This window comes from Bufo bufo, chromosome 4 (genome assembly GCF_905171765.1).
Source record: "Bufo bufo chromosome 4, aBufBuf1.1, whole genome shotgun sequence".
Classification (NCBI taxonomy): domain Eukaryota; kingdom Metazoa; phylum Chordata; class Amphibia; order Anura; family Bufonidae; genus Bufo; species Bufo bufo.
In genome coordinates this window covers 7,287,401-7,312,706 of record NC_053392.1, presented here as the reverse complement: position 1 = coordinate 7,312,706, position 25,306 = coordinate 7,287,401, and the positions used below count along the sequence as shown (strand labels likewise).

The 25,306-nt window shown below is 45.1% G+C and overlaps 2 protein-coding genes across 2 annotated transcripts in view; both read right to left on the bottom strand.

Moving 5' to 3' along the window:
- The window catches only part of LOC120998324 (aspartic and glutamic acid-rich protein-like), a 2,513,920-nt gene that overhangs the window by 1,775,909 nt on the left and 712,705 nt on the right, over positions 1-25,306 (bottom strand). The gene's annotated exons all lie outside the window — the stretch shown is intronic.
- The window catches only part of LOC120998330 (zinc finger protein OZF-like), a 354,466-nt gene that overhangs the window by 270,039 nt on the left and 59,121 nt on the right, over positions 1-25,306 (bottom strand). The window lies entirely within an intron of this gene.

The following is a 25,306-nucleotide window of genomic DNA, read 5'->3' as shown; positions in this document are numbered from 1 at the left end:
TAAAACTGGAATATCTATATAAACCACTGGAGTGTGGTGGTCTAAACCTCCCCTATCTTAAAGGGTATTTTATTGCTGCCCAACTATTGATGTGTTATGAATCAAAAAATAGTGCACTTCTAGGAAGGTTAGTAGGGAGTTACGCTCATAATAATATATTTACTCTTTTGGAATCCGGACTACTGAGTAGCCAACAGCGGGGTTACAGAGAGACTATAAAATTACTTCTGAAAGTGTGGGCTACTACTAGAACATGGTTGAAGGTAAAGGGTTCATTCACATTCACGCCTCTTTGGCATAATGTACACCTACAGATGTTAGATGGTATTGCAGCGGACATATTTTGGCAAAAGAATAGAATTTTTTATATTTCACAAGTAGTTAAGGATAGAGAGATGAAGTCATTTACAGAGCTATCACATAATGTAGAAAACCTTTCATGGTTTAGGTATTTTCAACTGCGTTCAGCATTATTTAGTCTGGACAATAAACTGGTGTTGGATATAGATAGTTCATCCTTTTTGAATGATTGGATAGGGAGGGCACTTTCAAGAATGAAGATTTCAAATCTATATAAATTTTTACTTAAAGCACGGTTGTGTGACACACAGTCACCAGGACAAAGAGCCTGGGAGTTGGACTGTCCGAACATACAATTAGAAGGATGGGGGAATATCTTTGCAAATTTAGGTTCACTATCCCAGAACTTTAATCATGTTCTAGTACATTTTAATATCTGCCATAGACTATATGTCATCCCTACATGGCTGAATAAATGTGGGCTAAGAGATACATCCAAGTGCCCTAGATGTGACACCTCAGGTGCGGACTATCTCCATATGATCTGAACCTGCTCAGAACTTATAAAATACTGGAAGAGCATTACCAACTTCCTTATTTATAAACTTAAAATACGAATACCTTTTGAACCACAAGTGTTCTTGCTTAATGAGTTTTCCACAATAAGTAGCCATAAGTATCAAAAGATCCTCTTAGGCAGGATACTGCTGCTAGCTAGAATTTTGGTTAGTCGGACCTGGTTTGCTCGACATACTCCAGAATTAAATACATGGATAAACCTAGTTAATAAGGTAAAAAACTATGAGCAAATTCTGTACAGGCAGAGAGATGCGGATGAGAAGTGGACCAAGATATGGGGCGGTTGGAAGATCTGACTAATTGTAATAACTTATAAAACTTTATTTATTGAGATTTTTTTAATTTTTTTTCTCTCTTTCCCTCTCCTCCCCCCCTGTCTCTGCCCCTTTTTTTTGGGGGGGGGGGGCAGGGGGGGAGAGGAGGTGGACGCATCACAGATTCGGGGTGGGGGGAGGGGGGTTGGTTCGGGGAATTGGGATAAGGGAAAAATATATTGAATATGTGGAGTATTTACTTAATTTTTTTGTTTATTGTAACTTGTTCCGATATATTAATAAAGATAATTAATTAATTTAAAAAAAAAGTACCCTAAATATGTAAGGCTAGCTGGACAGATTTTGATAACGTGATCTGTTATAGTGCTATCAGTTTTGAAACTTAAGATGGATAAACGCAAAATGTGTTAACGATCCAGACAATTTCTGCTACATATGTGGCAAATACACTACTTATGATCAGTGCAAGAATCTGACAAATCGAGGGCGTCTTGGTTACAAGTATTGCTTTGACTGTAAAATTGGAGATAAAGATAAAAGCTGGGCACCTCATGTTTGTTCCACTGTGTGTTACTCTGGGCTAATGCAGTGGTTGAATAGTAAAAGGAAAGGAATTGCTTTTGCAGTGGCTATAGTTTGGTGTGAGCAGAAAAATCACCATTCACACTGTTACTTTTGCATGACTAAAATGACCTGATATTCAAAGAGAAACAAGTCACAAATTGTGTATCCTGACTGTGAGTCTGCTCTCAAACCAGTACCACACGATGTAGAGAATCCAGTGCCTGGCCCTCCCACAGGAACGGCAATTGAAACAGACGGTTCTGATCCTGATGAAGAAGATATTGATTGTCACAATGTATTTCCCGATCCAGAACAACTGGAGGGTTAGCCGCACTTGCTGAGCCAATAAGATTTAGATGATCTGGTAAGAGATCTGTCATTATCTAAAGAAAAGTCAGAACTGCTAGCTTCTAGACTTCAGGAATGGAATTTGCTACAACGAGGCACCACAACTTCACACTTTCGTCATCGACACACTAAGTTAGCTGCATACTATGCAATGGAAAGCGATGTCTGTTTCTATACTGATGTAAATTGTCTTATGATGGAGTTAGATGGTACACATGTTCCCGATGAATGGAGGCTATTCATAGACTCTAGCAAAACAAGTTTGAAAGCTGTCTTGCTGCACAATGGTAACGAAAAACCATCTGTTCCATTGTCTCATGCGGTTAGAATGAAAGAGACCCATGCTGCTATGGAGCTAATTTTGAAAATGATCAAATACTCAGAACATAAATGGAAAATTTGTGCTGACCTGAAAGCGGTAGCACTGCTGCTTGGCCTACACTTAGGGTACACAAAGAATATGTGTTTCTTGTGCCTATGGAACAGTCGTGATGACTTCTCCTTAAAATTGTCACGGCTGAGGATGGGGGAAATCCTCAGCCGTGCGATGTCCGTTGATGTTTTGGCTGCTCGGCCAGGACAGCAGGATTAGGGAGCAGGTCACCTCCTACAGCGTCCCTAACCTGACCCTAACTCCTAGCTGCATGGGCCGACCTTTAAGGTAGGAGGACCCATGCTCCGGAACCTCGGATCCCTAACTCACCCTCCGACCGGTCCCTGGACTAGGAGTCAAGGTAAGACGGCCTGTTCCTACTGTACACGGAGGAACAGGGGTCTCACTGGCCAAGCTGCAGGGAAAAAGGGAACACAAACAAACTTACGGATATGGCAGGTGAACTATCCGAGTTCCACCTACCTGCCACAGCCCTGCTGACTGGATCCCTGTGCAAACAGGCATCCAGATCCATAAGCTGCACTAACACAAGATAGAACAGGAAAACATCAAATAGACATCACACATAAACTTAACAAAACTAAAATGTGACATATGGTTTATGAACCACAAGGGTGGCTCTCACAGGCAGTTGGTGAACACAGGAGGTTGCTATCAGCAAGCATGCTGGAGCAACCTACTGAGCCCTGCCAAAAACCAAGGCTATATAGGCCTAAGAGGCCACACCCAACAGTCAGACACACCCAGTGACATCACACACACTGGGAAGGGAGTTAACCCTTCCAGCACCAGGGAAGGGAAGACATCAACTTAAAGGAGACGTGCACACAATAACATAAAAAGCAAGTGCACACATACACACATCACACAAAACCGCATGCACAATGTAGCGAGCTGCAATGGCACAGCTCCGACTGCTACGCTGCCCATACACACTGTTGCCAGCGGCAACCACAGGTGAGGCAAATACCACAGCCCTCACCTGTGATTGAACACCAAAGAGAACCGCTGACAACCGCATGCGGTTCAGGAGTCACGGTCATAGCCATGGCCGTGACAAAAATACTGTAAACGATTTCCATCACGATCAAGTGCAATTACAACATTTTTCATTAAACCAAGTTTAAAGGGACACTGACAGGCCTTCTGAGCATAATTAGCTCTTTATATGCCCCCCTAGGTATTATAATAAGTTCCCAATTCATATAAGTATTATCCCTGTGCGCATTATAAAACTTTCAAAATAATCTTTATAATCACCTCTCCTTTCTGCCCAAGGGGCGTTCTTTGTGGCGCATTTGTGCCCAGCCGCGTCCCAACTGCCGGATCCTTAGACACGCCCATCTCATTAGTATTCACTTCGCTGGGCGGTATTTTCCAGTCCCCGACATTCGGAGATCATGCGCCCTGCACCCTCGCTCGCCGGGATCACATTGCGGCAATTGAATACTAATTAGATGGGCGTGTCTAAGGATCCGGCAGTTGGGATGCGGCTGGGCACAAATGCGCCACAAAGAACGCCCCTTGGGCAGAAAGGAGAGGTGATTATAAAGATTAATTTTAACGTTTTATAATGCGCACAGGGATAATACTTATATGAATTGGGAACTTATTATAAGACCTAGGGGGTCATATAAAGAGCTAATTATGCTCAGAAGGCCTGTCAGTGTCCCTTTAATGTGAAGTGGTGGAAGATAAACTTGAAGTGAATCGACCAGTAATTTGTGTTGTACATTGTACTGACCAACTGTGTGCTCGATTCATTACAAAATGAGACAGTGGCCTCTCAGAGTCGAGCACACAGTTGGTACAATGTACAACACAAATCACTGGTCGATTAACTTCAAGTTTATCTTCCACCACTTCACATTAAACTTGGTTTAATAAAAAATGTTGTAATTGTACTTGATCGTGATGAAAATGGTTTCCAGTATTTGAAGGAGAAGTTTAGCACACTGAAAACTGATGCTAAAATAAAGGCCGGAGTTTTTATTGGCCCCAAAATCAACAAACTAATGCATGATGACACATTCAAAACAAAACTCAACCCTCTGGAACTTGCAGCTTGGGATGCATTTGTGCTAGTAGTGCAGAACTTCCTTGGGAACAGACGAGCTGCAAACTATGCTGAATTAGTAGACAACGTGCTTGCTGTATAGCAGATGAACAACTTGGCTGCCGAATGTAATTAAAAGTGCATTTCTTACATTCCCATCTTGACTTTTTCCCACCCAATTTGGGACACATAAGTGACGAACATGGAGAGCGGTTCCATAAAGATATTTCTACAATGGAGAACAGGTATCAAGGCCGCTGGAATCCCAACATGATGGGGGACTACTGCTGGTTTTTGCAATGAAAAATTATGACCGTTCACAAACGCAAAAGCAGATGCCTGAAGCACTTTTTACAGTACTGGGCCTTGCTCAAACAAAAAAAAAAACTAGACTTTTTGAAATTTTGTTATTCCCTTACATTTTCATACACTGTTTACTATGCAAACTTTAATGTAGATCAGGTAATTGTTGGAGTAAAACTCGTTCTGTTCAAAATCATTCAATGCTTTCCAAGCGCTTAATTCATTTAGGCATACCTATGCATAGCAAAATTTCGTGACATGTTACAACAATTCTGACTTTGGATTTGTAATCCGCACACTCGAATTAGTATAGGACAAATGGTTTTTGCCCAGTAGCAGATGAAAAGTTATTTTTTTGTTGCGTGGTGTAATGGGCGTAACTTGGTGGCGGCTTTGGAGCTCGGGAAGCTCACACACATCCCATGCCTAGCCCACGTCTTCAACTTAGTGGGTCAGCGTTTTTTTAAAACCTACCCCAAATTTGCCAGAGCTATTGGTGAAGGTGCGCCGTGTGTGTGCCCATTTCCGCAAGTCATCTGCAGCTTCCGCCGGTCTGTCAACGCTGCAGCAGCGCTTAGAATTGCCAGCTCACAGACTGTTGTGCGATGTGAGCATGCGGTGGAACTCGACGTTCCACATGTTGGCCAAGCTTTGTGAGCAGCAGTGGAATACCAGCTACAACATGGTCGTCGCCTTTCCAGTCAGCTTCCGCTCTTCACAAGCGAGGAGTGGGCATGGATGTCTGACCTCTGTGAGGTTTTAAGAAACTTTGAGGAATCAACACAGATGGTGAGCAGCGATAATGCTATTATCAGCATCACCATCCCACTTCTGTGTCTACTCAAACGCTCGCTGCTTACAATTAAGGCCGACGCTTTGCATGTGGAAGAGGTGGAAATGGGGGAAGACATTACACAGGGTGATAGCCAGGCCACCCTCAGTTTGTCTTCTCAGCGGAAATTGGATGAGGAGGAGGAGAAGCAGGAGACGGTTGCCTCCGCTATAGAGGGTAGTACCCATGGAAGCTTAATTCCATCTGTTCAGCGTGGATGGCCAGAAAAGGAGGAAGTGGATGAGAAGATTGAGAGTAATTCTCCTGATGACGACAGCGAAGTCTTGCCTGTTGCAACTCTGGCACACATGGGTGACTTTATGTTGGGCTGCCTTTCTCGTGAACCACGCATTTTACACATTTTGGACAACACCAATTACTGGTTGTTCACCCTTCTCGACCCCCGCTACCAAGAGAACTTCTCATCTCTCATTCCTGTGGTGGAGAGGACAAGCAAAATGGTGCAATACCAGAAGGTCCTTGTGGAAAAATTGCTCCAAAAATTTCCAGCTGACAATGCTGGCAGCAGAGGATGGGAGACGAGGGGAACACACAGCAGTTCCAACAGAGGCAAGGCAACACTCTACAAGGCCTGGGACAGTTTCATGGCACCCTCACCCTGATGCACGGCCTAGTGTCACAAGGAGAGAAAAGTTTTTGAAGATGGTTAAGGAGTACGTAGCAGACCGTGTCAGCGTCCTCAGTGATCCCTTTGTGCCTTACAACTACTGGGTGTCCAAGCTGGACATGTGGCACGAACTGGCGCTCTACGCCTTGGCCGTTTTGTCAGAGCGGGTATTTAGTGCTGCTGGGGGCATGATAACTGATAAGCGCATCCGCCTGTCGACTGAAAATGCTTACAGGTTGACTCTTATAAAAATGAACAAAGCCTGGATTGCCCCTGACTTTTCTACTCCACCAGAGGAAAGTGGCTGAATATAAAAGCACTTTAAATGTGTTTTTTATAATGTACTGAATACACTGTATTCCCATGCACCCCTTCCACCACAAAAAAGGGTATATGGTTCAATCTTCCTTTTCTCATCCTCCTCCTCTTCCATCATATTAGCATGCTTATTAGTCTGCCCTCGCTCCTAATTTTGTAGAGGGTCAGCTCACCTGCAGGCCCTCGCATGTAATGTTTTAGAGGGTCAGCTTACCAGCAGGCCCTCACCTACAATATTTTAGAGGATCAGCTCACCTGCAGGCCCTCGCATATAATGTTTTAGAGTGTCAGCTCACCAGCAGGCCCTTCCCTACAATCTTTTAGAGGGTCAGCTCACCTGCAGGCCCTCGCATATAATGTTTTAGAGGGTCAGCTCACATGCAGGCCCTCGCATATAATGTTTTAGAGGGTAATCTACCCTGCAGGACCTCGCATTTAATGTTTTAGAGGGTCAGCTCACCAGCATGCCCTTACCTACAATCTTTTAGAGAGTCAGCTCACCTGCAGACCCTCACATGTGGTTTAGAGGCTCAGCTCACCAGCAGGCCCTCACCTACAATCTTTTAGAGGGTCAGCTCACCAGCAGGCCCTTACATATAATGTTTTAGAGGGTTAGCTCACCAGCATGCCCTCACCTACAATCTTTCAGAGGGTAATCTCACCTGCCGGCCGTCACATGTAATGTTTTAGACGGTCATCTCACCAGCAGGCCCTCACCTACAATCTTTTAGAGGGTCAGCTCACTTGCTGGCCCTCGCATATAATGTTTTAGAGGGTCAGCTCACCTGCAGGCCCTCGCCTACAATCTTTTAGAGGGTCAGCTCACCTGCAGGCCCTCGCATATAATGTTTTAGAGGGTCAGCTCACCAGCAGGCCCTCACCTACAATCTTTTAGAGGGTCAGCTCACCTGCAGTCCCTCACCTACAATCTTTTAGAGGGTCAGCTCACCTGCAGGCCCTCGCATATAATGTTTTTTAGGGTCAGCTCACCAGCAGGAACTCGTCCATAATTTTTTCAATGGTCAGCTCAGCAGCAGGCACTCGCCCATCATTTTTTCGATGCTCAGATTAGCAGTAGGCACTCGCCCCTAATGTTTTAGAGAGTCAGCTCTGCAGCAGACCCTCACCCCTGTTTTAGATGGTCAGCTCACCTGCAGGCCCTCGCATGTGTTTTAGAGGCTCAGCTCACCAGCAGGCCCTCACATATGTTTTAGAGGGTCAGCTCACCAGCATGCCCTCACCTACAATCTTTTAGAGGGTCAGCTCACCTGCAGGCCCTCACATATAATGTTTTAGAGGGTCAGCTTACCAGCATGCCCTCACCTACAATCTTTTAGAGGGTCAGTTTACCTGCAGGCCCCCCGCATATAATGTTTTTGAGGGTCAGCTCACCAGCAAGAACTCGCCCATAATTTTTTCAATGGTCAGCTCAGCAGCAGGCACTCGCCCGTAATTTTTTTTTAATGCTCAGATCAGCAGCAGACCCTCACCCCTAATGTTTTAGATGGTCAGATCAGCAGCAGGCCCTCTGCTCCTAATGTTTTTGAGGGTCCCAGCACGCCATCAATCATAATTTTTCAAGGCTGTGTATGATGCCCTCCTTTATATGTAATAAAGGGTGTATTGAAATGTGTCGGTTCCTTGTAATTTTTGGCAGTCCTTCCACTTAGTGGATAGGCTTTATGAGTGTAGGAGTCCCACTACCTGAACCACAATGTAAATGAGGCCCTCCATTATGTGATATACAGCTTGTATCAGAGTGCCTCTTCCTTCTAATTTTTGGCAGCACTTACACTTTATATACAAGTAAATATACAGGAAAGAATGTTTCCTAACAATTTTTCCTCTAAAATCAATTTTATCTTCGGTTTTGTGCGTATTCGTGTCAGTCTGTAAAAGTGGCGCACTACTCGGACAACATCATTCCCAGCAGTGACCTGGGAGTCCAAGATGCATCCAGACATCCTCCTCATGCTGTTCCCAAACCATTTCGGTGGTGTTTCCATCAATTTCTGACCTTTTCCTATGAACCAGACACCCTCCCCTCTTCAGAGCAGGAGGTGCCTGGTTTAATGCTCGGTTTCCTTTGGTACTCGATCAACACTAATAATAGGGTTATTTGTGAAGGCTATGTACACCTTTGGGGGCAATTTTTGTTTATGATTGTTTTTAACTCATTTTTGGCTAAAAATCATATTTTCAAATGGTCTTTATTACAAAATATTGAGACATTCTGTCACAAAGAGTTAACTGTGTTGAAGTTAAGGGATTTGAGCTTACCCTCCCACCCTCTTCTCGTCAGCTTCAACATGGTCTCACTTTACACCTCCATTGAGCATGCATTCGGACTAGATGTCGTCGATGTGGCCCTGGCCGTCACCGGGCTCTCCCCTGGTGGGCGTGGGTTTGTCCTCCAGCTCCTAGAGGTGGTCCTGACACCTTTTACCAACAACTACGTGGTGTGGCCATGGGCTCCAACGTGGCACTCACGTATGTCAACATGTTCATGGCGGAGGTGGAGGACAGACTCATTTATAGGTCGACCTTTTTTGGGGGGGGCTCGGTGTTGGTGGTGGCGCTACATCGAAGACATCTTTGTGATTTGGGGTGGATCTTGTGATGAATTGCAACTATTTTTTCAGCACCTCAACAGTATGGTACCAGGTATAGCATTCACCATGACAGTCTCTCCAGTCGAATTGCAGTTCCTAGATGTGATGGTACACCTCAGGGATGGGGCAATTGAGACAGATATTTTTCATAAACCCACAGACAGGAATAATTTACTAAAGTTTGATAGTAACCACCCACTACGGATGGTGGAGTCACTGCCCTGGAGCCAACTATTGAGGGTGAGACGGTTGGTGTCTAGAGAGGAGCTGTTCGAGACAAGAGTGGATGAGATGGGGAGGAAATTCCTGGACAGGGGTTATCCGCGTAAACTAGTGGAGAGGATAACACAAAAGGTGGGGGCTGTTGGCCGAGAGTCCACGTTCCAAGGCAAGAAGAGAGACAGGGACCAGAAACGGATCCCTTTTGTTTCCACGTATAGAGCACATAGTGGAGACATAGCACGCATTATACACAAGGAGTGGCACATTCTGCAGAAGGGGTTACCCACGATTGTTCAATTTGAGAGTTTCCCCATGATGGCGTACAAAAGAGGCGCCAACCTACGTGACAAGTTGGTAAAGACAGAGGTTGGGGAGGCCAGGGATGATGGACAAAGGTATCTGGCGCCAAGGAAGTTAGGATGTTATCCTTGTCTTGGCTGTTGCAACTGCGGCAACATGGTGAAGGGAGATACCTTTGCCCATCCCTATAGTGGCAAAACTTACAAAATCAAGGAATTTTTCACATGTAGATCACGTGAGGTAGTGTATATGATCACGTGCCCATGTGGTCTTATCTACATAGGTGAGACCACAATGGAAGCCCGGGAATGGATCAATTCCCACAAAAGCAATATTAGAAGGGCCCAAGTAGACAAGCCTGTGGCAAAACATTTCTTGGAACGTGAACATTCGGTCAACCAGCTTCGGTTCCGAATCATAGATTCAGTTGGTAAAATGAGACGTGGGGGTGATGGCGATCGGATCCTACGTAAAAAGGAGCTGAAGTGGATCTTCGAATTGAGGGCACTCCAGCCCTTTGGGATGAATCTGGATTTCCATGTGGGGAACTTGTAGGTGACCCCAGTGACGGTTATAGGAATCTGTCATCTGTATAGTGTTTTTAATTGATAACTGGTTTTTTTCACCAATCGTATATACACTAAAGTCCACTGGTTTTTATTCTAGTTAACACTGCTTCATGATCCACTTGATTGAAGAACTGACCCCCCTCTGTTATGATCGCTGGCGCATCTGTATGGGGGACTTTCACAGGCGGCAGAGACGAGGGCGGGCGGCTCTCTGCGCATCTCTGGCAACGATGCGCTGACTGGGTGGGGATTGGGAGGAGTTCCGACTTCACCGTGATCACTTGGGCGTGTTAGCTTGTGATCATGTGACTAGCGACGGACATGTGAGCAGATGGCCCCTCCTCCCCGGACATGCGCGTTGGCTGCCGAGGGACCCGTTGGTAGCGTGCATCATGAAGGTATGTGTGCAGCTGGATCTTATGTCCTATATGGGTAAACACTTTGATGTTGTAAATGCGTACATATATGCACACTTGAGACATAGTGAGCAATTAACTGAATATGTAATTGGCCACAGCCGTGAGTGTGGGAGTGGCTTATGTTTTTTAAACAGGATCTTTTGGATAACACTTGGTGTTTGATAAAGGCTATGTGTTAGCCGAAACGTAACAACCTTTTACACGTTTGTTCACCTAAGCGGTTCCCAATAAAGGGATTTTTGTACCGGACATGCTGCCTCCATCATCATTTATTGGACTGTACAGTCGTAGCCAAAAGTTTTGAGAATGACACAAATATTAGTTTTCACAAAGTTTGCTGCTAAACTGCTTTTAGATCTTTGTTTCAGTTGTTTCTGTGATGTAGTGAAATATAATTACACGCACTTCATACGTTTCAAAGGCTTTTATCGACAATTCCATGACATTGATGCAAAGAGTCAGTATTTGCAGTGTTGGCCCTTCTTTTTCAGGACCTCTGCAATCCGACTGGGCATGCTCTCAATCAACTTCTGGGCCAAGTCCTGACTGATAGCAACCCATTCGTTCATAATCACTTCTTGGAGTTTGTCAGAATTAGTGGGTTTTTGTTTGTCCACCCGCCTCTTGAGGATTGACCACAAGTTCTCAATGGGATTAAGATCTGGGGAGTTTCCAGGCCATGGACCCAAAATGTCAACGTTTTGGTCCCCGAGCCACTTAGTTATCACTTTTGCCTTATGGCACGGTGCTCCATCGTGCTGGAAAATGCATTGTTCTTCACCAAACTGTTGTTGGATTGTTGGAAGAAGTTGCTGTTGGAGGGTGTTTTGGTACCATTCTTTCCTCATGGCTGTGTTTTTGGGCAAAATTGTGAGTAAGCCCACTCCCTTGGATGAGAAGCAACCCCACACATGAATGGTCTCAGGATGCTTTACTGTTGGCATGACACAGGACTGATGGTAGCGCTCACCTTTTCTTCTCTGGACAAGCCTTTTTCCAGATGCCCCAAACAATCGGAAAGAGGCTTCATCGGAGAATATGACTTTGCCCCAGTCCTCAGCAGTCCATTCACCAAACTTCCTGCAGAAGATCAATCTGTCCCTGATGTTTTTTTTGGAGAGAGGGGGCTTCTTTGCTGCCCTTCTTGACACCAGGCCATCTTCCAAAAGTCTTCGCCTCACTGTGCATGCAGATGCGCTCACACCTGCCTGCTGCCATTCCTGAGCAAGCTCTGCACTGCTGGCACTCCGATCCCGCAGCTGAATCCTCTTTAGGAGACGATCCTGACTTTCTTGGACGCCCTGAAGCCTTCTTAACAAGAATTGAACCTCTTTCCTTGAAGTTCTTGATGATCCTATAAATTGTTGATTGAGGTGCAATCTTAGTAGCCACAATATCCTTGCCTGTGAAGCCATTTTTATGCAACGCAATGATGGCTGCACGCGTTTCTTTGCAGGTCACCATGGTTAACAATGGAAGAACAATGATTTCAAGCATCACCCTCCTTTTAACATGTCAAGTCTGCCATTTTAACCCAATCAGCCTGACATAATGATCTCCAGTCTTGTGCTCGTCAACATTCTCACCTGAGTTAACAAGACGATTACTGAAATGATCTCAGCAGGTCCTTTAATGACAGCAATGAAATGCAGTGGAAAGTTTTTTTTGGGATTAAGTAAATTTTCATGGGAAAGAAGGACTATGCAATTCATCTGATCACTCTTCATAACATTCTGGAGTATATGCAAATTGCTATTATAAAAACTTAAGCAGCAACTTTTCCAATTTCCAATATTTATGTAATTCTCAAAACTTTTGGCCACGACTGTACACATAGGAGCCTTTATGGATCTAGGAGTCCAGGCAGGCTGCTGCATTCCGGATGACCGCAGGATCTGGTGAGTGCGACTCCACATTACTACCTTTGCTTTTTCTTTACTGGCCAGAGGGCGTTGTTGCATTTAGAATTGCCCTCTATGACCACCCCCCTAGTTTTCAATTCCTGGACTGTGTCCAAAATTGAATGGGTGGCGTCTGGCGGAAAGCGGTATTGGCGTTGAGGTGGAGGGTCGGGACCTTGTATGTCCACCTGAACTCCAATCAGTCTGCCACAATCGTTTTTTCCCTGGGTCACAGATCGGGGTACTCATGCACAATAGGTTCAAGGTCTGTATTATGCAAGATCTCAGGCCATTTGTGTTCGAGAGTTATCTACTGTTGGCAATGGTGGTCCCAGAAACTGGCATGGATGACAAACACCTTGGATTGTCTGGGACCCTTCCGTACAATACTATTTGCCAGATCTAGGATCCACCCATTTTGTGTCATTACGTCGGTTCCAATAATGTTGTCAGAACCGGTGTAATACCACATGGGGATCCTAAGGGTCATGTAACTGGTAATCTGGACGATTACCTCTTCTATTCTGTGGGCCTTCACCCCCCCTTGTTGGTGATCAAATCCGATCACCACACACTGAGGGCTGTTGGGATGTAAATCATGTTTGACATTGGTAATGGAAATTTCCGCACCAGTGTCAAGCATGATTTCAGCGTCCTGATTTTTGATTTTGGCTTTTATGTGGGGTCTCCCTGAAGAATCCAGTATGATGGGACATACTGGCGCCAGATCTTTAGGGACCCCTGATCTTCAATCAATTTCCACCAGACTCCCAGTAGGTACCTGTGAGGTACATACTGCCACTCGTGGGTTCTTGCTATGGACCCTTGGTGTGGATTCCGGGGATTCCACACTCCTTACCGAACGAGCTGGGTCATTCACAACAGCCACACGTTTTGGTGTCTGGTCCTGTGAATGTCCCAGATTTTTCTCAACATATTCCCCCACTGATTTGGAATACTTAGGTTTCATCTTGAAACCGTTATTATTGCCCGTTCTCCAAGGATTTGTCCGGTTATTATGTGGCCATTGTGGACAATTCCTCTTTATGTGCCCGTATTGTAAACACAGGAAGCATCGAATGCCTCCTGTCCTTTCCAATGGCGGGGCCATGGGGCGAACAGCTGAATTGACCTTTGTGTGCTGTACCCGTTCATCTTGAGATGTATCGTGTACAGGCGCACGCTCCGTCACTTTGACGGTTTTCTTATTGAGCAATGTATCCTGTCTGCACTGCTCAATAATCATAGCAGCATCCGTGAGGGATGGCTCCCTAGCTGCACTCAACCGGATTGCAGTGTCAAGGTATGGGAATTTTTCACAAACATTCGTATCATACCCTGTGGAATTCCGATACCGTGATCCTTTGTAACCCTTCTGTACATTGCTTCAAACCGACTACACATAGACAGAGGTTCGTCATGTATAGTGGGTTTGAACTTGGACAGGATATCCGGAGTGACGTCCCAATGGCCCGTTGCCAGTCTCATGAGTATGGAGAGACGTTCCTCCTTGTCATAAAACTGTCCATTCATGGGTTGCGTCCTCCCCGTTACCTCATACCTTTGGTTTAGGTGTGTAGGTAACCATAACTTGAATAACTCCATGCGATATTCGGGAGCCACTGAATACTTGTTACAGTGACCCTCGAAGATATCACATGAAGTAAACGGATCTACACTGGGATCGTATTTTGGGATCTCTTTGCAAATCCGTAACAGGAAGTTTATCCTTTCCATACTGAAATGGTTAGGATAAAAGTCTTCCTGTCTTTCCGGACGCGTTGGCGGATTGGAAGTGGTAAATTGCCAACCACTTTCCTCTCCCCAATTGTTGTCCTGTCCCTGGAATCGGTTGCTATACCTGTTCTCCCTGGATGTTTGGGTGAAATGTAGCGTCCGTTCCATCTGTCCCCTAGTGTCTACTGCGTCGGATGTTTGCTCCGTGGGAGACCTTGGCGCCGTCGCCGCTGTCTCCCTGTGCCGTTCCCGAAACACAAACCTGTTTCGTTGGCAACATGCTGTTAGCACCAGGCTGTGACAGATTCGAGATGACCTGCTGTAAATCCGCAATGGTTTGCGTTTTTGCAGCCAGGTCCTCCCGAAGTTGAACAATCATGCTATCCATAGATACCGTATTGTTTCTAAACTGGTTTATCTCAGTGTACAGTCTGAGCAGTTCCTTGTCCATGTCAGAGTAGAAACTCTCCTTGTCAGAGAGTCTAGACTCTAACACTCAGATCCCCCTGCCCCTCTCGACCATACACTGGGACTTCTCTTGTAGTTGTGTTTGTAATGTGTGTAACTGTTTAATGTTCTCAACACAACAATTGCAGTGGAAGTTTGCAGTGTTGGAAACTTCCTCTGCCTTTGACGTGCTGTTAAGTGTTTCAAGATGTTCCGGCTTCCAAATGACATCCTCAAAGGTGTGAACCAATTTGGCTAACATTTGGAGCCGTTTTCTGTTTTTTTTGAACACACTATTATTAATGCAGAGTTTATCATGAGCATATGCCTGGTCCAATAAAGTGGACCATAGCAGCTCAGTGGATTTGTAAGTGGTGGGGATGATGGGGTTGTATGTGCGATGTTTGCTGAGGTGTTGCAGTGTGGAGAAGTTCATACTCACTTTTTGACGAGAGGTCATCTTCATTGGTGCCGTTGTTCGTTGTACTGTGTTGCTGCGTGGAGGAGGTCCTTCAATATTCGGAACGCCTTCTCCCGACCAGCCAGACGACTTCTGTTCGGCTTCAATGATGATGGCTCTCTCTTCAGTGGTGTAGGTGATGACTTCTCTCCAGTCTTCAGTGGGCTTGTGAGGGAATCAGAAAATATTAATACACAAAAATCTGAAAAGATTTTAGATTCTCTGCTGTAGAGATTGCTCTGTGTCTAGTTCTGATTGAGAAAACCGATTTACCTGTCCGAACCATCAGGCTATGGACGCTCAGAATCCACTTACCGCGTCCCTCCCACCGGACTAGTTCACAGCGTAAGCGATTTTTCTCACCAAAACCAAACACAGATACAAATTCCTAGCAGTGGGCCTGGCTCGCCAATGTTAAAGGGGATATTATTGAAATCTATGCAAATCTCAATAATTAATATTCATAAATAGGCGTGAGACGTCTAGTGATGCCTCCGCCTATTTATACCAATTAAACAATCACTACTGATTACCTTACTCTACTCTGAACTGCCTACGTCTATTGCTGCGGCGCCTATTACAATAAGAGACCACACACGGCGATTAAATAAAAGGTATTTATTAAAACACTATACGTTATAGTCTGATATCTGCTTATAATTATATATATCTATATCAATGGAATAGATATATATATATTTACAGCAATACACAACAATATACTATAACAACACACTAATACGGTATTAACTACGCTAGACACAATCCCACTATGATACTCACCCCCACAATCTAACTATACCTAACACTTACATACACGTTAACAGCAGCCCACCCAATGCTGTCAATATACTATCCCTACGGGGAATAACAAGGGGTTAATACAGACACTGCTGCTGATGGGGTATGCAGGGCAGCCGTGAAGGGGTATCAAGGGGTACCAGGGGTAGAAGATGGGATGATATATACCAGGGGAGGTATAAGGGTTGAGTAACAGGGGTAAAACCAGGGTAGCAGGGGATATAGGGAAATGAGGGATATTCAATGTTGGGGGAATACAGGGGAATTAGGGTACGTGGTTGGTATAGGGGGAATGAGGGTTAATGCAGGGGAATAAGGATAGGGGGGAGTAAGGGTTAATGCAGGGGAATCAGGGATTCGTTGGTGGTATAGGGGGGAGTAAGGGTTAATGTATAGGGGGAATAGATAAGGGTTAATTCGTTGGTGGTATAGGGAGGGTTAACGCAGGAGAATAAGGGTTCGTTGGTGGTATAGTGGGAAACAGTGATACTCAGCCGGTATGCTCGTTGTCCAGGGGGTGCTCGTTTTCCATGGGGATGATCCTCTCCGGCTGGGGGCTGGTTCCAAAAGTGCCTCAGCATAGAGCCGCAGGACTATTTAAGTTCGGCGGCGCTCGCTCCCGAGACAGCCCGCATGCGCACCGCCGGCCAGAACACGTGGGCCGGCGCGGTGATATGACGTCACCGTGCCGACCCGCGCATCCCAGAGCGCGCTTCCAGGCGGAGGGTTCCTTTGATCCTCCACCTGTAGCGCATCTGCATACTCTGCGGTGCGATAATTATCATGCCGGAGGTATGCAGATAACAGAGGGAGGGACGTTTGTTTCCCTCTCTCTTTTATGTTAACTATCCCCAGCAGCTGGAGATAGTTAATCCCAAAAGGCATCGGATCTCTATTGATCCTATGCCTTTTGAGGTCACCAGAGGCTGGACATAATTGTCCAGCCATCTAGTGACCTTCTCATCTCCTGCAGGGATGTAGGAGGAGGGGGGGGGGCACCTGAACAGGGGGCACATCTATACACATATATATACAAATCTTCATGTGGGATCCATACCTACATATATATATTCATGGATGTTTGGGGCACATCCATAAATATATATATATATATATATATATATATATATATAGATATAGATATAGATATAGATACAACCAATAAGCCCACCCATATAATATACCATATACACTGCTCAAAAAAATAAAGGGAACACTTAAACAACACAATGTAACTCCAAGTCAATCACACTTCTGTGAAATCAAACTGTCCACTTAGGAAGCAACACTGAGTGACAATCAATTTCACATGCTGTTGTGCAAATGGGATAGACAACAGGTGGAAATTATAGGCAATTAGCAAGACACCCCCAATAAAGGAGTGGTTCTGTACGTGGTGACCACAGACCGCTTCTCAGTTCCTATGCTTCCTGGCTGATGTTTTGGTCACTTTTGAATGCTGGCGGTGCTTTCACTCTAGTGGTAGCATGAGACGGAGTCTACAACCCACAAAAGTGGCTCAGGTAGTGCAGCTTATCCAGGATGGCACATCAATGCGAGCTGTGGCAAGAAGGTTTGCTGTGTCTGTCAGCGTAGTGTCCAGAGCATGGAGGCGCTACCAGGAGACAGGCCAGTACATCAGGAGACGTGGAGGAGGCCGTAGGAGGGCAACAACCCAGCAGCAGGACCGCTACCTCCGCCTTTGTGCAAGGAGGAACAGGAGGAGCACTGCCAGAGCCCTGCAAAATGACCTCCAGCAGGCCACAAATGTGCATGTGTCTGCTCAAACGGTCAGAAACAGACTCCATGAGGGTGATATGAGGGCCCGATGTCCACCGGTGGGGGTTGTGCTTACAGCCCAACACCGTGCAGGACGCTTGGCATTTTCCAGAGAACACCAAGATTGGCAAATTCGCCACTGGCGCCCTGTGCTCTTCACAGATGAAAGCAGGTTCACATTGAGCACATGTGACAGAGTCTTGAGACGCCGTGGAGAACATTCTGCTGCCTGCAACATCCTCCAGCATGACCGGTTTGGCATTGGTCAGTAATGGTGTGGGGTGGCATTTCTTTGGAGGGCCGCACAGCCCTCCATGTGCTCGCCAGAGGTAGCCTGACTGCCATTAGGTACCGAGATGAGATCCTCAGACCCCTTGTGAGACCATATGCTGGTGCTGTTGGCCCTGGGTTCCTCCTAATGCAAGACAATGCTAGACTTCATGTGGCTAGAGTGTGTCAGCAGTTCCTGCAAGATGAAGGCATTGATGCTATGGACTGGACCGCCCGTTCCCCAGACCTGAATCCAATTGAGCACATCTGGGACATCATGTCTCGCTCTATCCACCAACGTCACGTTGCACCACAGACTGTCCAGGAGTTGGCAGATGCTTTAGTCCAGGTCTGGGAGGAGATCCCTCAGGAGACCGTCCGCCACCTCATCAGGAGCATGCACAGGCGTTGTAGGGAGGTCATACAGGCACGTGGAGGCCACACACACACTACTGAGCCTCATTTTGACTTGTTTTAAGGACATTACATCAAAGTTGGATCAGCCTGTAGTGTGTTTTTCCACTTTAATTTTGAGGGTGACTCCAAATCCAGACCTCCATGGGTTGAAAAATTTGATTTGCTTTTTTTTTTTTGTGTGATTTTGTTGTCAGCACATTCAACTATGTAAAGAACAAAGTATTTCAGAAGAATATTTAATTAATTCAGATCTAGGATGTGTTATTTTTGTGTTCCCTTTATTTTTTTGAGCAGTGTACATAGAGATGCATGCTGCCAAGGGGGCATACATACATCTCCATGTATACACACATGTCCCACCTGGATGGGCCCATAGAAAAGGGTCAATATATATGTATATATGTCAGGGCATATTTAAATATAACACTTCCCTCAACAAGCACCATTAATCTCTTATGCGGGGACTTTAGTCCCTTGACATTCCATGAAATGATCCTTGTCATGGTACCATGTTGTGATGCATAGTGGCGAGGGAAGTGTTAGATTTAAATATATATGTATATATGCCCTGACATATATATATATATATATATATATATATATATATATACTCCCACCAGAAGATGTGTATATATATGTGTATGGATGTGCCCCAAGCATCCATGCACATATACTATACAAATGAAGATGCCCCCCCCCCCCTGTCCAGGTGCCCCCCTCCCCCTCTTCCTGTATCCCTGCAGGAGATGAGAAGGTTACCAGATGGCTGGACAACTATGTCCACCTTCTGGTGACTTCAAAAGGCATAGGATCAATAGAGATCCGATGCCTTTTGGGGTTAACTATCTTCAGCTGCTGGGAATAGTTAACATAACAGAGAGAGGGAAACAAATGTCCCTCCCTCTGTTATCTGCATACCTCTGGAGTGATAGTTATCGCGCCGCAGGGCATGCAGATGCGCTACAGGCGGAGGATCAAAGGATCCCCCCACCTGTAAGCGCACTCCGGGATGCGCGGGCCGGCGCGGTGACGTCATATCACCACACCGGCCCACGTGTTCTTGCCTGCGGCACGCATGCACAGGCTGCCTCGGCGCTCGCTGAACTTAAATAGTCCGGCGGCACTATGCTCAGGGCACTCTTGACTAGCCCCCAGCCGGAGAGAATCATCCCCTAGGAAAACGAGCACCCCTGGACAACGAGCATATACCGACTGAGTATTACTATTCCCCACTATACCACCAAATGACTCCCCTGCTATTTTATACGCATACCACCTAGCCAAATGGACTAGAACCACCAATTTTTTTTTCCACGGAACATCCTAAAAAAACCTGGTACCAGCCACCCCTTACCGGGCACCCATAACAAGTGCCCAGATTCCCCCACTTACTCACCTTGTGCTCTATAAATCCCTACTGTATTTTAATTAAGTATTTTAAATAAAACTACCATATTTAATCCCATTTATGAGTGTGTCTGCTACTTCATTATTTTAGAATCCCCTGCATTAACCCCTATACCACCAACGCATTAACCCTTATCCCCCCTATACCACCAACGAATCCCCTGCATTAACCCTTATTATTCCCCTGCCCCATTACCCTAATTCACCCCTGCATCTCCCTGGTACACCCCTGCACAGTTAACCCCTGCTCCTCTGGATTCTCCCCTGTTTAGACCCCGTAATACCTCTCTTGGGATCTCCCCATCATCTACCCCTGATCCCCTTCACTGCTGTCCTGCCTGCCCCAGCTGCAGTGAGTGTATGTTACCCCTCGTTACTTCATTAGGGACAATTTAGAGCCAGGTTGGGTGGGCTGCTAACGTGTATATAACTGTTAAGTATAGCTAGACTTTGGGGGTGAGTATTGGAAGTGGGATTGTGTCTAGTGTAGTTAGTACCGTATTGCTGTGTTATTATATTGTGTGTATTACAGTGTTGTAGTGTTATCAGAATATTGCTGTATTACGGTGTGTCCATATATATATACACACTCACCTAAAGAATTCTTAGTGCCCCCATACTAATATGGTGTTGGACCCCCTTTTGCCTTCAGAACTGCCTTAATTCTACGTGGCATTGATTCCACAAGGTGCTGATAGCATTCTTTAGAAATGTTGGCCCATATTGATAGGATAGCATCTTGCAGTTGTTGGAGATTTGAGGGATGCACATCCAGGGCACGAAGCTCCCGTTCCACCACATCCCAAAGATGCTCTATTGGGTTGAGATCTGGTGACTGTGGGGGCCATTTTAGTACAGTGAACTCATTGTCATGTTCAAGAAACCAATGTGAAATGATTGGAGCTTTGTGACATGGTGCATTATCCTGCTGGAAGTAGCCATCAGAGGATGGATACATGTTCTCATTCTGTTTACGCCAAATTCGGACTCTACCATTTGAATGTTTTAACAGAAATCGAGACTCATCAGACCAGGCAACATTTTTCTAGTCTTCAACAGTCCAATTTTGGTGAGCTCGTGCAAATTGTAGCCTCTTTTTCCTATTTGTAGTGGAGATGAGTGGTCCCCGGTGGGGTCTTCTGCTGTTGTAGCCCATCCGCCTCAAGGTTGTGCGTGCTGTGGCTTCACAAATGCTTTGCTGCAGACCTCGGTTGTAACGAGTGGTTATTTCAGTCAACGTTGCTCTTCTATCAGCTTGAATCAGTCGGCCCATTCTCCTCTGACCTCTAGCATCCACAAGGCATTTTTGCCCACACGTCTGCCGCATACTGGATGTTTTTCCCTTTTCACACCATTCTTTGTAAACCCTAGAAATGGTTGTGCGTGAAAATCCCAGTAACTGAGCAGATTGTGAAATACTCAGACCGGTCCGTCTGGCACCAACAACCATGCCACGCTCAAAATTGCTTAAATCACCTTTCTTTCCCATTCTGACATTCAGTTTGGAGTTCAGGAGATTGTCTTGACCAGGACCACCCCCCTAAATGCATTGAAGCAACTGCCATGTGATTGGTTGACTAGATAATTGCATTAATGAGAAATAGAACAGGTGTTCCTAATAATTCTTTAGGTGAGTGTATATAACTCCCCCTTATAACATTTCAACAAAATACATTGAACTAAAAATTTGATTAACATCCTAAACATTTGTAAAAGATATATGATTCGGACATCACTTTTTTTTCCGACATGAGTTCCTATCCTTTCCCAAGAACACACGTATCTACAGTGCTCCTGACTAACCCGCTCTCTTTTGAACTTATTTAAATTGACAAAAAGGCATTTCAAAAGTTATACTTTTGAGCTTATTGTTATTTAGACTTCTCCCCTCCCCTCCTTTTTTTATTTTTATATTTTATATTTCCCCCCATTTTGCTGTTTTCTTCATATAATCCCCCCAATTTTTTTCTCTTTGACCTCCCTTTTAGTACCTATCCCACCAGGCAATATTCTGCACCACCTTATACTACACCAGGTTTAGCGCGATCAAAGTTCAAGTATTTGCTTGAGATGCAGATTTTTTCTTCTGTTCTATCTGATCCTGTCGTTCTCCATCACCAGCCGATTCGGTCTGTTGTTCCCTTCCTTGTTGGAGTCTACGTCTCTTATGATCTGTATCCGTAAGGCTTGAGCAGCAGATTACACCATCTTGTAGAGCAGGCATCCTCAAACTGCGGCCCTCCAGCTGTTGTATAACTACAACTACCACAATGCCCTGCTGTAGGCTGATACCTGTAGGCTGTTCGGGCATGCTGGGAGTTGTAGTTTTGCAACAGCTGGGGGGCCGGAGTTTGAGGATGACTGTTGTAGAGCTTGCTTTGCCTTTTGCAGATCATGGAATAAAGTAGATGAGCCGGCATTGTCAAAAACTTTCAGGGTTGCAGGATATAGCAATGTGAATTTGGTTTGTGAGCGATATAGCTCTGAGCAGATAGAGGAAAATTATCTTCTTCTTCTGGTCACCTCTGCAGAGAAATCCTCAAATAAAAGCATCCGATACCCTCTTATCTCCAGAGGGGACTTGCGCCGTTTGTAGGCTCTAAGAATGGAAGTTTCCCATAATGACTTGCCTTGGTCTCTGATGCAGTGCAGGATAAAGTGCAGATGCCTTTACATCTTGTTGTGGGGTCATTTGTGGCGGGCCTATTCTGTGGGCTCTTTCCACTTTGCAAACTGTGGATATATTGAGATGCCGCTGGTAGCTCTTTTTCACATATGGTCAGGAGATCTTGCATGGGTATGAATTCAGGGACTCCGACCAGGCGCCTGGAACAATTCTCCAAGTCATCGATTTTTCCCCCCAGTCTCTTGTTATCCTGTAATAGCTTTGCATGTGTAGTCTGGAGTTGTAGATAGCTATCTTCTAGGGAACTTATCCTACCTTCTGATGTGGTTATTCTTCGGCCATGTTCTGAAAGCTCCCGTTGAAGCTGCGACAGCGATTCAGATACTGTGGATGACAGTGACTCTTGTAGATCTGGTAATATTCTGGCTGCCACTTCCAGTGGGAACCTTTTGTAGTCTACTGTGGTCTCTGAATTCATATCCTCACCATTCATCAATCCATCCTCTGGTGGTGAATGAGGAGACTTGACTGGTGCGAACAGGGGAGCAGGATCCGCCATTCTGTGTGTCTCAGCGGTAGCCTTCGTTGTCTTTTGCTGCCCCTTCTGCTTCATTTTGCTGCCCATACTGACCAGAAACCGGTCCATAAAGTATGGGGATGGAAGTGATCGTCGGTGTGCCCAGACCCTGCACTGTAACAAGGCCGGTATGTCGGGGAGCAATTGGTAATTAGAGCTAGGAATCGCGGAGCTCTACACTGTGTGTCTGCTCATGCCGGCGCCGGAAGTCTGGTGGCAGTTTTGTTAGTACTAATTTAGGGTACATTTTTGGTTGCTCTATATTACACTTTTTGTGAGGCAAGGTAACCAAAAATAGCTGTTTCGGCACCATTTTTATTTTTTGTTATTTACAATGTTCATCTGACAGGTTAGATCATGTGCTATTTTTATAGGGCAGGTTGTTACGGATGCGACAATACCAAATATGACTTTTTTTAAAGCATTAAAAAAAAAATTGGGGTTTCTTCTTATTCTGAAAGCCATAGTTTTGAAGCAAAAAATAAATCATATTTTAGTGTCTCCATTGTCTGAGAGTGATAGCTTTTTTATTTTTTGACCAATTTTCTTAGGTAGGGTCTCATTTTTTGCAGGATGAGATGACGGTTTTTGATCGCTTGATTTTATACTTTTTGTGATGTAAGATGACAAAAAATGCCTTTTTTTACCCTTTTTTTTTTTACGGTGTTCATCTGAGGGGTTAGGTCATGAGATATTTTTATAGAGCAGGTTCTTACGGATGTGGCAATACCCAATATGTGTACTTTTTTTATTTATTTTACTTTAAACACAATAAAAGCATTTTAGGAAACAAAAAATGTTTTAGTGTCTCCATAGTCATATTTTTTATTTTTGGGGCGATTGTCTCATGTAGGGGCTAATTTTTTGCGGGATGAGGTGACGGTTTGATTGTATAATTTTGTCGTACATCCGACTTTTTTTATCACTTTTTTTTATCACTTTTATTACCTTTTTTGGTAAGTGAGGTGGGCATAATTTCAATTTCATCATAGTTTTTCTTTTTTTTATGGCGGTCACCGTGCGGGGAAAGTTACATGGTCGTTTTATAGATCAGGTTGTTACGGACGCGTGATATCAAACATGTGTAGTGTATTTTTTATAAAAAATTTTTAAAGCAGTGATAAATGTATGGCTATAAGAAGATTTTAAATTTTTTTATTTAAACATCATTTTTTTTTTTTTTTGACCCAGACTCCACTCTGTCCTTTAGCAGAAGCCTGATCTTAGCTTTACCATGGCAAGCCGGAAGCCTGTGAAGACATCCGGTTGCCATGGTAACCATCAGCCGCTGCCACAACAAAGCAGCGGCTGATGGAGGGGGGCCCCCTTCCTCTGGGTCAAGTATCGGGTGGCTGCAACAGCACAGCAGCCCCTGATGGTAGAGGGAGGGAGCTCCCTCCCTGGTAACGCCTTTTATATAGAGGTCCCTATGGACCACGGCATGGAAGGGGGTTAAACGACTGACATCTGCTAACGCTCGGCCATCCTGAAAATGAAAGGGGGGGATCGCGTGCCCACCCGCTCAGTGGGGCCATTCTATATATATTTTAGAAGGTTTTGATCCTCACAGTCATGGACTGTGAGCATCAAAACCTTTCAGCCGGCATTATAAGCCTCAGATTGGCTAGTCTGCACAGACTTGCCAATCAGAGCGATAGCTGGACCGGGACCGCCCTCATTGGTCCCGGGCTGGTTAGCGGAGATCGTTGGCTGTGTGTAACAGCTGAGGTCTCAGCGCGGTCACCATGTCTGCAGACATAGTGACAGTTTAATGCCACGACGTGTATACTCGTCATGGAGCGCCAAGTAGCAGTGCTCCATGACGAGTATACACGTCATAGGTCGGGAAGGGGTTAATATGTATATATAAACATATATAAAATGTTTTATTTTTTTGGGAAGGGAATATATGGGCAGTCATGGTGGATTCAAGGAAACTGAATTACCGGTAAGACTAATTACGGTTTTCCATTCCATCCACCATGACGGCCACAATGACGGCTAACAAATATTTAATTTGGGTGGGAAGAAGCCGCCTGCAGAACCTTTTGGCCAAAAGCTAAATCTGCAGAGGCGGCCAGATTAAGGCGATAGTGTTGAGACTTGACCATGTGGCAGCTTTGCAGATTTGGAGGTACTTGTATCGTCCTGTCTAAGGATGACTG